Source organism: Danio rerio, chromosome 15, assembly GCF_052040795.2.
Source record: "Danio rerio strain M-AB ecotype USA chromosome 15, GRCz13ab, whole genome shotgun sequence".
Taxonomy (NCBI): domain Eukaryota; kingdom Metazoa; phylum Chordata; class Actinopteri; order Cypriniformes; family Danionidae; genus Danio; species Danio rerio.
In genome coordinates, this window is record NC_141035.1 from 45,754,471 (window position 1) to 45,765,000 (window position 10,530).

The following is a 10,530-nucleotide window of genomic DNA, read 5'->3' on the forward strand; positions in this document are numbered from 1 at the left end:
TTCTGTTAAGTAACAAGACTTTTGTCTAAGCAAAGTCAGACTTTACTGTCCTAATTAACGAATTAAAAATTAATCATATTTTATTGTGGCAGGATAAGTGTAATCTACAGGCCTTGGCCTAAACCCCTTCTGATAACAAATGATCAACTAGAAGTCAAGTTATTATTTGTTGTTCCTAAAACTTGGATAGATGACGAGACTTTTGTCAGGTATTGTACATATTTTATCAACAACATATTGTTTTAAACTACTAAAATATCAATTACAGTAATTTTGTTAAATGTTCAGTGTCAAAAATGGACAGGGCAGAGATCAAAGTCACAAAAAATGAACAGAAAAGACACAACAATACAAGAAAATTACAAAAATACAGGAAATTGTTAATTAAATTATAGTTTTACAGTCTTACATATCTATCTATCTATCTATCTATCTATCTATCTATCTATCTATCTATCTATCTATCTATCTATCTATCTATCTATCTATCTATCTATCTATCTATCTATCTATCTATCTATCTATCTATCTATCTATCATTTTGTTTTCTACTTAATTACCAGTAATGTGTTTCTATAAAAAGTTCTTGTGCACTGGGCCAAAGGCTTTTATTATAATTATTATTTATTAATTTATTTACAATGAGTTTAACTCATGTTAACAGAGTAAAATACACTGTAGCGTTGGCTTGCCTCGTCTGTTGACTGTGTTAAGGGCATGTTCATGAGGTTTTTTTTTTTGTTTTCCTCCCCCAAAACATGTCTTCATGTGTTCTGGTGATGATGTTGCATTGCATTTCTGACTGTGTTCATTACTGTTAATGTGAAGCTGTACATGTGCCTCTGATGTGCAAAAATGCATGAAATTCCTGTTTGTACGCATGAGGTGTTATCAAGGTTTACATTTATATCACATCTTTTGTTGCTTGTTTTTGCTTATACTTTTGGTTTTACTCTATTCATAATATATTATGTTGATCGTCTTTGTTTTAGAGTAGAATTGGAAACGGTGAAGATAACCTATTGCTAATTTGTTACAGGGTCATTTCTGCCGAGAAATGTGATGAACAGTTGTTATTCTTCATGTTATGGATCTCTGTCTTGTTGTCCTCGCGGTTTTGTATGTCAGTGTTTGTGTCGATCTCAAACTGGTCTTGCTCCTCTCTGTTCTTGTGCACTTGTGTCTGTGATCATCTTATTCTGCCTGTTAAATTACTTTAATAATGACTGACCATGTCAGCGCTGAAGAAATAATGTGACATTAATGTGTGTGGTGCTCAGCATGTTTGAGTACACCCCTCACAAATCTCCCTATTAAATTAATATTTTCTATATGTCACTTTACTATATTATATTTGGTACATATATTAATTTATTCACGACTGAAGCCAAATCGGGAGCTTATCTAACAAAATACCTTAACAATAACAGTCCAAAAATGTTAATATTCTATATAATATATTGAATAAAATTAAGAAAATAAGGAACAATTAAGAGAAACAAAACAAAATATATACAATTTTGTTGAAATTTTTCGGTTTATAATTTTTTTTTTTTTTACATGAATTTAAATGTATTATCTTTCTATTTCTAAAAATGTTTGGTGACTAAAATATTATTTTATTAAATATATCTGTTTAATAAATCTGTTTTGTTCAATTGCACCAAAATACATTGCCTATATTCACTGAGAAATGGATAATAACAAGATTTTTTCGAAACGGGGTGTACTTATTTATGCTGAGCACTATATATATATACATATATATATATATATATATATATATATATATATATATATATATATATATATATATATATATATATATATATATATATATACATATATATACATATATATATTAAGTGTCCTTAACTACTATGTACTTACATAAACAAATAAATACAATGTACTTACTGTGTTTATAATGTATTTGTGAACACTTGTGGTGCACTTGAGTTGGGATAGAGGTTGGGTTATGGACAGGTTTGGTGGTGTGGGTAGGTTTAAGGGTGGGTTAAGGTGTAAGGGATGGTCAACAGTGTATTTACGAATGTAATTACAAAAGTTAATTACAGATGTAACTACATACATGTATTTAATCAAGGAAAAGTACACAGTAAATACATGTATTTACACAATAAGTACATTGTAACAAAATATAAATTACTGTGTAAGTACATATTAGTTAAGGCCACTTAATATAAAGTGGGACCATATATATATATATATATATATATATATATATATATATATATATATATATATATATATATATATATATATATATATATATATATATATATATATATCTCAGATGCTGTAATAATTCTAATAGTAAGTAATATTTAAGATTTGTATGTTTGTGTGTTTTTGTTCTGTTTTTGTTCATTTTATTTTTCTGAAAGTAGCAGAAAAAGATCAACTATAATAATGCGGAGGATTTGTTTTGAAGAACATGGCATGATGTGTAATGTGTCCCAAGAAGAAAAAAATAATAATGTAGCTGTTAGAGCTCAAGCAGACCTTATTGAATATAGTTTATTTATTTTAAACATTCCCAGTCTGTGTGTGGTTTTTATTCATGTCTATGTGTAGAATTCATCCAAATCCGTGTCTGTTGCTGTTGTGTGGTGTCCATGCTGCTAAAAGAAAAGTACAGTTCATATAGAGAGCAGGGACATCATGTACAAAGACTTGCGTTGAATTCATATTAAAGCATTGCGTACGCACAAAGCTGTAAATGTGCGTACGCAGTAAAAAATGTATATGTGTGAAACACTGTGGAATCCCACGCATATTCTCTTTGTACATCCAAATGAACGTGAAACTGAGCGCACGTGCACGAGCGCAAAACCCCTCCCTGCTTCCTCCCCCCCATGAATATGCTAATGACTACACTTTGGCAAACCCAAACGAAAAAGCAACGGCAAGAGCAAGCAAGAAGAGAAACTTTAAACAGAATGTGAATTGGAGGTGCTCCTTTCGGAGGCAGAACGAAAAAAACTGTGTTATTTGCAAGTATGTCCTCGGGAATTAATGACAAAAGAAAAAAAATTGAGTGAGAGAGTTTAGCTGACGCGGTTAACACAGTGGGGACTGAACATCGCACTGTAAGCGAACTAAAAAAGAAATGGTCTGATTTATAGGTGTAAAATTAGCACACCCCGTTGGAATGAGCTAGTTGAGAGATTGTTGTGAGGCAACAAAACTAAAGTGCGCGGCAAACATCAGTGTAAGTTGCGTAGCTCGTAAAGCGCATGGCAATATGTTTTGACACGTTCGGTCATGAACTCGGTTCGAATCCAGCGTCTGATGAACTCATTCTTCTCTCTACGCACATTCTCACATTCATTTCATTGTTAGTAAATCCAAACGTGAGCGTGAAACCTTGCGCAAAGTTTTTGTGCGTACGCAGCATTGATACATGAGGCCCCAGATCTTATAAATAAATTCATCATTTGTCAGCTAGCTAAGTGTAGATGTCTGTTTTGGTGAAATGGGTAAGTTGTAGCTTGATTTTAAAGCTTGTAAGATTCCTTTGTTTTTCCGAAAAAGCTTACTCATCATAAGAGGTGCAGCATGTAAGTTTGACACCCAGTGGTTGAACTAGGTATTGCACTCCTGGTTCAAAACACCAACCTGCAAGATGAGGTTGCCAGATTGGGGACACCAACAGCAGTGTGCCTGACTGTCGAGCCTAAAGGTTGATTTAAGATTGATTTAAATCATGTTCTAAATAAAAGCAACAGCAGAATGAACCGCCAACTTATCCAGCACATGTTTTACACAGCGGATGCCCTTCCAGCTGCAACCCATCACTGGGAAACATCCATACACACTTATTCACACACGTACACTACAGACATACACTTAGCTTTCCCAATTTACCTGTACCGCATGTCTTTGACCTTGGGGAAACTAGAGCACCCAGAGGACACCCACGCAAATACGGGGAGAACATGCAAACTTCACACAGAAATGCTAACTGACCCAGCCAAGGCTTGAACCAGCGACCTTCTTGCTGTTAGGTGACAGCACTACCTATTGCGCCTCCACGTTGTCCCTTATGTGCTTATTCAGTGTTAAATGCTAATAATGTGAGTTTGAATGCCATTTAACAGGACATTTATTGCCATACTACTGTAAGCAGCAGCCGATAGTTCCCCTCAGATCTTAAATATAAAAAAAAACGTTTGAACATGAACTTTAGACCTGACTCAGTGCAAACGAACGAATATTGGTGATTCAGCATCTACATTTAATATTGTTAAAGAGATTTAATATGTTTTAATTAGATTATAAACCTTAGAATTTTGTTGGAGTGCAGTGAGTGCACTGTTCTGTGCTTCTGAATGGGTTTATTTCTGTCGTGTTTGTCTGGTGCAAAAAGCCAAATTCCTTATTACTGCAAATCTCGTCACGTATCGTGTTGTTAGGACAAGTTGTAAACTGTTTACCTAATTTAAATATTTGGAATTATTATATTTTTGCTAATTTATAATCTAGTTGGAACTCTGAATTTGCGTCTCATTTTAAAGGCTTGTACTGTCGACCGGAGGTCGCATTTCAGTTGCGGATGCGTACGGAGCCTTCCTAACTAAATGAATGAAAAACCCTGTTTTACATCAAGGCAACCTGGGTTGCTGAAATACAATTGGCTAAACTGTCATTGGGCGAACCAAAAAACAGACAGCTGTTTGGCACATAACTCGCATTTTCAAAGCAGAATATCTGACTTCAGCATTGTTTTTCAGATAAACAATAATGTTCACTTAGCATGTTTCCTAAATATCTGCAAACATATTATAGTATTTTAGGCCTTAGAAGAGTCAAAAACGTACATACAGCTCCTTTCAAGGAGAAAAAAAGTTAATTCTGTCATAATTATAGTCGAGTTCTTGCACAGACTGATTGTTTTGCTGCATAAAACCTCAGTATATTGGAGTACTGTCAAGTAAGGTTTTATGCATACTCCAAAGGGAGCTGCTCATTCACTCCTAATTCTTTTTGGTAGTGGAAGTTAAAAAAAAAAAAACATTTTATTAATATTCTTCTGGTGGCTCAAGAAGGTCGCTGGTTCAAGTCATGGCTGAGTCAGTTGACATTTCTGTGTGGCGTTTGCATGTTCTCCCCGCGTTGGGTGCTCCGGTTTCCCCCACAGTCCAAACACATATGCTATAGATGAATTGAATAAACTAAATTGGTTGTAGAGTATGTTTATGAATGAGTGTATGCATGTTTCCCAGTACTAGGTTGCATCTGGAAGGGCATCTGCTGGATAAGTTGGTGGTTTATTCCGCTGTGGCGACCCCTGATGAATAAAGGGACTAAGCTGAAGGAAAATTAATGTTCTTCAGAATAAAAGGTCATTACATCTTGGATGGTTTGAAAAATTTGAGTGATCTTGTCACCTATTTTCATTTTTGCGTGGACTGTCACTTTAACTATTATTCATTCATTCATTTTCTTTTCGGCTTAGTCTCTTTATTAATCAGGGGTCACCACAGCGGAATGAACCGCCAACTTGTCCATCATAGGTTTTACACAGTGGATGCCCTTCCAGCTGCAACCCAACAGTGGGAAACATCTGTACACTCTTGCATGCATTCACACACACACACACACACACTACGGCCAATTTAGTTTATTCAGTTCACCTATAGAGCATGTTATTGGACTGTGGGGGAAACCAGAGCACCGGGAGGAAACCCACACCAACAGGGGGAGAACATTTCCACACAGAAAAGCCAACTGACCCAGCTGGGGCTCGAACTATAGGAGGCGATTGTGCTTCCCACTGCACCACCGTGACCACCTCCTTTAACCATTACCCTAAGGTAAAATAAATAATCTTTTATTATAATTTTAAGGAAGAGAAAATACATTCACATGTTAATTATCTATAGCTTTAAATAGTACAGTACAATAGGTGGAGTTTAAGTAGATGTTTGTGGTTTAATTTCCTTTGAACTATCTACCTACATTTGTTACCAAATTTACCGGTTACGGTAAGTATGCAGAGTTGGTAAACTTGTTTTGTTCTTTCACATCTGACTGCATTCACTACAACGTCTCTTATGTCTGATAGGCAGGCTCAGGGACAATCTGCAGATGTTTATTTTTTTCTTCAATACTTCTTTATTTGCAGCATTTTGGACAGAAAAAAGTGGATTTATGCAGTATGATTTAGACTAAAAACTTAGGCTACCACATGAAAAAAAAAAACTTTTTAACTTTTATGTATGGTTTACAATGCAAATCCAATTAGATTCACTTGTCAACTAGACACCAGAAGGTTTCTCAAACAATTCTAATCTACTAAAATACAGAAAAATTACTTTACAAACTGTATTGTAAATAAATTATTTAAACATTTGCATATTACTTAATATTATTACAGAACTTAATATAAAATAATATATATTCACCTTTACAAAAGTAAATAAGCAGGTTCACTAATAATAAATCTGTGTATTTCTGGCGCACAGATTCTGTGTAGGGCTGCTGATCAACAGGAAATCTGATAGACAGCTTGTTTAAGACACAACGGCAAAAACGGTTGAAGAAAATGCTAAAAATGCAATAATGCAAGTTTAACAGGTTTTGGTAATGCGTAGGCTAAAGACGGCTTTGTGCGCGCGCTCGAGTGGAAGACTGAAAACAAGCTATATGGTGTGACAAGCCTGCACACGACAAACCGACCCACCGACCGACCGGCAGTGACCCCGAGCTACGGCTACCGTGACATCACGCACCGGACCCGTGCACGCGCCACCGCGAAGAGTCCAATCACAGCGCGCGCTCCACACCCACGCGCATACAAACCACCGCGCCGCGAGCAGTGTTTACAGTGCATACTCCGCCGGACTCCACAGGTGAACAGGTGTGTTAGACTTCCAGTTCCTGTCTCTGGGGACGAATTAAGGTAAGTTTGCGGTTCATTCGGTGACTTTAAAAGGAGTTAATTATTATTAAATGACTATCCATCCATCCATTCATTCATTTTGTGGAGGAATTTGCAGGATGAGGAGCCTTTTTCAGAGACTTTCAGAGCTGTTAGCTTAATGTTAATCAAGTTACAAGAGAAATACTATTTTAGTGATAGAGTTTGATGTAAACTAATAACGATGAGATGAATTATTTGTAAAACCTTACGTTTTGTTGAAAGCGCTGTAATTTCTGTGTATGTACTTTGGAAAGGAATAAGACGGATTAAGAACCTTTCCCAGGGGCTTCCAGATCTGTTAGCTTGCTGTAAACTAGCCTACATGAAAGACGTTTAAAACTATCCCAAACTGTTTAAGTGATGTAGTTTTGTTATCTACACATATAACAATGAGATAAATAAATAAAATCTTGCGTTTTGTTGAAACTGAAGGTTCTGGGATTTCTATTCATTCAATTTGTGGAGGAATATGGAGGATGAGGAACTTTTCTCAGAGACTTCCAGAGCTGTTAGCTTCTATTAATAGACCTTTAAAACAATCCCAAAATATTTTAGTGATATAGTTTTGATATCTAAACCCATAACCATGAGATAATTAATACAGTATGTTGCGTTTTGCTGAAACTGAAGGCGCTTGAGTTTCCATCTATCAGTTTTGTGGAGGAATATGGAGGATGAGGAACTTTTCTCAGAGGCTTCCAGAGCTGTTAGCTTCTATTAATAGACCTTTAAAACAACCCCAAACTTTTTTATTGAAATTGTTTTGATATTTAAACCCAAAACCATGAGATAATTAATACAGTATGTTGCGTTTTGTTGAAACTGAAGGCCCTTGAATTTCTGTCTATTAGTTTTGTGGAGGAATATGGAGGATGAGGAACCTTTCTCAGAGATTTCAGAGCTGTTAGCTTCTATGAAAGACACTTAAAACAATCCCAAACTATTTTAGTGATGTAGTTTTAATATCTAAACCTCTAACAATGAGATAAATAATTAAAATCTTGCATTTTGTTGAAACTGAAGGTGCTGGTATTTCTATTTATTCAATTTGAGGAGGAATATTGAGGATGAGGAATCTTTTCAGAAGCTTCCAGTGCTGTTTGCTTATTAATAGACGTTTAAAACAACCCCAAACTGTTTTATTGAAATTGTTTTGTTATTTAAACCCATAACCATGAGATAATTAATACAGTATGTTGCGTTTTGTTGAAACTGAAGGCGCTTGAGTTTCCATCTATTAGTTTTGTGGAGGAATATGGAGGATGAGGAACCTTTCCCAGAGAATTTCACAGCTGTTAGCTTATATGAAAGACATTTGAAACAATCCCAAACTATTTTAGTGATGCAGTTTTGATATCTAAATCTATAACGATGAGATAAATTATTCATTTTACGTTTTGTTGAAACTGAAATGGATGGAGTCACCAATGGTTTAAGCACTTTTTTTCTGATGTACAATTGTTTACGTTTGCTAAACCGTATTATATTTAAAAATAAGTATTATTAGATCACAATTAATAAAGATATTTTTAATTAGGTAAATTTATCAGCTTTATGTCCATCCTTTGAAAGTCTGTTCATCAAAACTTTTATCAAAACCTTTGAAAAAATTGGAAAAAAAGAAATAGGAATCTTTATCCAAGTGTTCTGAAGAGAATCATTTTTCGACAGTACTTGTTAAATGTAGGGGAGAGCGGAGGACGAAAGTAACAAAGCGATTTTTCTTGAATGACAACATTTGATGTCCAGGCTATAGCATGCAACCCTTGAGGGAGCTGCCAATTATCATGTAATTTCAGGAGCGTGTCCTGCGGTTAAGCCTGATTTCCGTTTTTAAGTGTAAATGTAAATTGTTTTTTATTATTACAAGTTGAGTTTCTCTTTTGATGTGTCACACTGATTATCAATCTATAGGTTATTTAGTGCAATAACACTTCCTTGAGTTTGCAATCTCTGAGTTTTTCAGTTTAAAGTAAATCAGGATTAAATGGCATGAGCTTTTTGCAGGGATGAAATTAAGTTTTTATGTCCCACTGCTAATAGACAAACCTTATTATTCACTTCTACATTAGAGTTTGCAGTATTTGGATTCAGACCTTTAAAAAAAATAATGCATATTTCCAATAATTGTAGAGCACTTATTTTTTTTGTTAACTTTTTGCATTGTTGATTTACTTTTGAAACATTTGATGGAGCTGAAATTTAAAATGACAATGCAGTTAATTTATTATTTTTTTTTATCAAAAATAAAGGATAAAATATGTTTGCAGTGAACTTTAATAAGATCATAGCTAGATATTTTTAAAATAAACAAGATTAAGCCAGTAAATAGCAAATATTGTTGATATTTTTGACCTACCCGTGTGTTACTTTCGTCCCTGCTGACGGGGTCAAGACTAAAAATGTGCAACTTTTGTTTAAAGTGAAATCATATTGGAGTTTTTCTACATTAACATAAAATAATACCTGATTTTGATAGACCAATCCTGTGAGTTTTTAACCACATCAAATATATTTCTTCTAAAAACATAATTTTTTAAAATTAGGTTTTTATGAAAAATTTTACGCTCTCCCCTATGGAAAACCAAGAACAAACCTATAATATGCAAAGCTTGCTTGAGCTTCCATAACCAATTTTAAATGCATTATTAATGCATTGTTTGCTGATCAAATATCAATATATCATCACTATATATGCAAATCTGTCCATATAAACTGATTTCGTCTTTTAAAAGACAGAATCACCCACTTCGAATGTTATCAGTCGATTGAATGGCCGTTATCAGTGGTTATCATCTTATTGATATGGGCCAGTAGGGGCCTTCTGTGTCTACTGGTAGACTCAGTAGGCTGTTATCATCCATCCACATGGTTAATCAGCTATACAAAGAGAGAAGACTCCAGATCCAGATCTGTTTTTACATTATTGTGAAGGTTGGGTTTAGGGTTGGGGTAGACGTTAATAAAAATACAAATAATGGGAATTTTAATAAATAATATTAATAATTCTCGTTGTTAATCAGCTATACAAATAGAGAAGACTCCAAATCTCCACATTTTACATTACTATGACGGTTGGCTTTAGGGTTGGGGTCGACGTTAATAAAATACAATTAATGAGACATTTCATTCATTCATTCATTTTCTTGTCGGCTTAGTCCCTTTAATTATCCGGGGTCGCCGAAGCAGAATGAACCGCCAACTTATCCCGCAAGTTTTAACACAGCGGATGCCCTTCCAGCCACAACCCACACACACATTCACACACACACTCATACACTACGGACAATTTAGCCTAGCCAATTCACCTGTACCGCATGTCTTTGGACTGTGGGGGAAACCTGAGCACCCGGAGGAAACCCATGCGAAGGCAGGGAGAACATGCAAACTCCACACCGAAACGCCAACTGAGCCGAGGTTCGAACCAGCGACCTTCTTGCTGTGAGGCGACAGCATTACCTATTGCACCACTGCCTCCCCTGAGACATTTAATAAATAACATAAATAATTCTTGTTAACTTCCGACCGCAGTCGTATGTGATCTATAGCTGATTAACCATGTGGATTGATGATAACAGCCT

General features: G+C 35.1%; 1 protein-coding gene across 3 annotated transcripts in view; it reads left to right on the forward strand.

The window, feature by feature from the left end:
* Positions 1–6,651: 6,651 nt before the first annotated feature.
* Positions 6,652–10,530, forward strand: part of acsl3a (acyl-CoA synthetase long chain family member 3a) — an 84,356-nt gene continuing 80,477 nt past the window's right edge. For all 3 annotated transcript variants that reach the window (XR_015508731.1, XR_015508732.1, XM_087283181.1), the window contains exon 1: positions 6,652–6,928. The gene's annotated coding sequence lies outside the window, so the exon portion shown is untranslated. The remainder of the gene's footprint in view (positions 6,929–10,530) is intronic.